Source organism: Herpailurus yagouaroundi, unplaced genomic scaffold, assembly GCF_014898765.1.
Source record: "Herpailurus yagouaroundi ecotype Mexico unplaced genomic scaffold, PumYag 165, whole genome shotgun sequence".
NCBI lineage: Eukaryota > Metazoa > Chordata > Mammalia > Carnivora > Felidae > Herpailurus > Herpailurus yagouaroundi.
Genome location: NW_024412406.1, coordinates 16,095,164 through 16,099,213, shown reverse-complemented (window position 1 = coordinate 16,099,213; position 4,050 = coordinate 16,095,164). Strand labels below are relative to the sequence as shown.

General features: G+C 40.6%; 1 protein-coding gene across 1 annotated transcript in view; it reads left to right on the top strand.

The window, feature by feature from the left end:
* Positions 1 to 4,050, top strand: part of PREX2 (phosphatidylinositol-3,4,5-trisphosphate dependent Rac exchange factor 2) — a 309,933-nt gene that overhangs the window by 165,623 nt on the left and 140,260 nt on the right. The gene's annotated exons all lie outside the window — the stretch shown is intronic.

Here is a 4,050-nt window from a genome sequence, read left to right as displayed (position 1 = left end):
CCCCCCCATCAACCCTCAGTTTGTTCTCAGTTTTGTTTTTTTTTTTTTCAATGTTTATTTATTTTGGGGACAGAGAGAGACAGAGCTGAACAGGGGAGGGGCAGATAGAGAGGGAGACACAGAATCGGAAACAGGCTCCAGGCTCTGAGCCATCAGCCCAGAGCCCGACGCGGGGCTCGAACTCACCGACCGCGAGATGGTGACCTGGCTGAAGTCGGACGCTTAACCGACTGCGCCACCCAGGCGCCCCTGTTCTCAGTTTTTAAGAGTCTCTTATGCTTTGGCTCTCTCCTACTCTAACCTCCTTTTTTTTTTTTTTTCCCCTTCCCCTCCCCCATGGGTTTCTGTTAAGTTTCTCAGGATCCACATAAGAGTGAAAACATATGGTATCTGTCTTTCTCTGTATGGCTTATTTCACTTAGCATCACACTCTCCAGTTCCATCCACGTTGCTACAAAAGGCTATATTTGATGCTTTCTCATTGCCATGTAGTATTCCATTGTGTATATAAACCACAATTTCTTTATCCATTCATCAGTTGATGGACATTTAGGCTCTTTCCATAATTTGGCTATTATTGAGAGTGCTGCTATAAACATTGGGGTACAAGTGCCCCTATGCATCAGTACTCCTGTATCCCTTGAGTCAATTCCTAGCAGTGCTATTGCTGGGTCATAGGGTAGGTCTATTTTTAATTTTTTGAGGAACCTCCACACTGCTTTCCAGAGCGGCTGCACCAATTTGCATTCCCACCAACAGTGCAAGAGGGTTCCCGTTTCTCTACATCCTCTCCAGCATCTATAGTCTCCTGATTTGTTCATTTTGGCCACTCTGACTGGCGTGAGGTGATATCTGAGTGTGGTTTTGATTTGTATTTCCCTGATAAGCAGCACGTTGAGCATCTTTTCATGTGCCTGTTGGCCATCCGGGTGTCCTCTTTACAGAAGTGCCTATTCATGTTTTCTGCCCATTTCTTCACTGGGTTATTTGTTTTTTGGGTGTGGAATTTGGTGAGCTCTTTATAGATTTTGGATACTAGCCCTTTGTCTGATATGTCATTTGCAAATATGTTTTCCCATTCCGTTGGTTGCCTTTTAGTTTTGTTGGTTGTTTCTTTTGCTGTGCAGGAGCTTTTTATCTTCATAAGGTCCCAGTAGTTCATTTTTGCTTTTAATTCCCTTGACTTTGGGGATGTGTCAACTAAGAAATTACTATGGCTGAGGTCAGAGAGGTCTTTTCCTGCTTTCTCCTCTAGGGTTTTGATGCTTTCCTGTCTCACATTCAGGTCCTTTATCCATTTTGAGTTTATTTTTGTGAATGGTGTAAGAAAGTGGTCTAGTTTCAATCTTCTGCATGTTGCTGTCCAGTTCTCCCAGCACCATTTGTTAAAGAGACTGTCTTTTTTCCATTGGATGTTCTTTCCTGCTTTGTCAAAGATGAGTTGGCCATACGTTTGTGGGTCAAGTTCTGGGGTTTCTATTCTATTCCATTGGTCTATGTGTCTGTTTTTGTGCCAATACCATGCTGTCTTGATGATGACAGCTTTGGAGTAGAGGCTAAAGTCTGGGATTGTGATGCCTCCTGCTTTGGTCTTCTTCTTCAAAATTACTTTGGCTATTCGGGGCCTTTTCTGGTTCCATATGAATTTTAGGATTGCTTGTTCTAGTTTCGAGAAGAATGCTGGTGCAGTTTTGATTGAGATTGCATTGAATGTGTAGATAGCTTTGGGTAGTATTGACATTTTGACAATACTTATTCTTCTAATCCATGAGCAGGGAATGTCTTTCCATTTCTGTAAATCTTCTTCAATTACCTTCATAAGCTTTCTATAGTTTTCAGCATACAGATCCTTTACATCTTTGGTTAGATTTATTCCTAGGTATTTTATGCTCTTGGTGCAATTGTGCATGGGATCAGTTTCTTTATTTGTCTTTCTGTTGCTTCATTGTTAGTGTATAAGAATACAACTGATTTCTGTACATTGATTTTGTATCCTGCAACTTTGCTGAATTCATGTATCAGTTCTAGCAGACTTTTGGTGGAGTCTATCGGATTTTCCATGTATAATATCATGTCATCTGCAAAAAGCGAAAGCTTGACTTCATCTTTGCCAATTTTGATGCCTTTGATTTCTTTTTGTTGTCTGATTGCTGATGCTAGAACTTCCAGCACTATGTTAAACAACAGTGGTGAGAGTGGGCATCCCTGTTGTGTTCCTGATCTCAGGGAAAAAGCTCTCAGTTTTTCCCCGTTGAGGATGATGTTAGCTGTGGGCTTTCCATAAATGGCTTTTATGATCTTTAAGTATGTTCCTTCTATCCCGACTTTCTCAAGGGTTTTTATTTTTTTTTTTTAATTTTTTTTTTCAACGTTTTTTATTTATTTTGGGACAGAGAGAGACAGAGCATGAACGAGGGAGGGGCAGATAGAGAGGGAGACACAGAATCAGAAACAGGCTCCAGGCTCTGAGCCATCAGCCCAGAGCCCGATGCGGGGCTCGAACTCACGGACCTCGAGATCGTGACCTGGCTGAAGTCGGACGCTTAACCGACTGCGCCACCCAGGCGCCTCTCAAGGGTTTTTATTAAGAAAGGGTGCTGGATTTTGTCAAAGGCCTTTTCTGCATTGATTGACAGGATCATATGGTTCTTCTCTTCTTTTTTTGTTAATGTGATGTATCACGTTGATTGATTTGCGAATGTTGAACCAGCCCTGCATCCCAGGAATGAACCCCACTTGGTTATGGTGAATAATTCTTTTTATATGCCGTTGAATTCGATATGCTAGTATCCTATTGAGAATTTTTGCATCCATATTCATCAGGGATATTGGCCTGTAGTTCTCTTTTTTTACTGGGTCTCTGTCTGGTTTAGGAATCAAAGTAATACTGGCTTCATAGAATGAGTCTGGAAGTTTTCCTTCCCTTTCTATTTCTTGGAATAGCTTGAGAAGGATAGGTATTATCTCTGCTTTAAACGTCTGGTAGAACTCCCCTGGGAAGCCATCTGGTCCTGGACTCTTATTTGTTGGGAGATTTTTGATAACCGATTCAATTTCTTCGCTGGGTATGGGTCTGTTCAAGCTTTCTATTTCCTCCTGATTGAGTTTTGGAAGAGTGTGGGTGTTCAGGAATTTGTCCATTTCTTCCAGGTTGTCCAATTTGTTGGCATATAATTTTTCATAGTATTCCCTGATAATTGTTTTTATCTCTGAGGGATTGGTTGTAATAATTCCGTTTTCATTCATGATTTTATCTATTTGGGTCCTCTCCCTTTTCTTTTTGAGAAGCCTGGCTAGAGGTTTGTCAATTTTGTTTATTTTTTCAAAAAACCAACTCTTGGTTTCGTTGATCTGCTCTACAGTTTTTTTAGATTCTATATTGTTTATTTCTGCTCTGATCTTTATGATTTCTCTTCTTCTGCTGGGTTTAGGCTGCCTTTGCTGTTCTGCTTCTATTTCCTTTAGGTGTGCTGTTAGATATTGTATTTGGGATTTTTCTTGTTTCTTGAGATAGGCCTGGATTGCAATGTATTTTCCTCTCAGGACTGCCTTCGCTGCGTCCCAAAGCGTTTGGATTGTTGTATTTTCATATTCGTTTGTTTCCATATATTTTTTAATTTCTTCTCGAATTGCCTGGTTGACCCACTCATTCGTTAGTAGGGTGTTCTTTAACCTCCATGCTTTGGGAGGTTTTCCAGACTTTTTTCTGTGGTTGATTTCAAGCTTCATAGCATTGTGGTCTGAAAGTATGCATGGTATAATTTCAATTCTTGTAAACTTATGAAGGGCTGTTTTGTGACCCAGTATATGATCTATCTTGGAGAATGTTCCATGTGCACTCGAGAAGAAAGTATATTCTGTTGTTTTGGGATGCAGAGTTCTAAATATATCTGTCAAGTCCATCTGATCCAATGTCTCATTCAGGGCCCTTGTTTCCTTATTGACCGTGTGTCTAGATGATCTATCCATTTCTGTAAGTGGGGTGTTAAAGTCCCCTGCAATGACCACATTCTTCTCAATAAGGTTGCTTATGTTTATGAGTAATTTTTT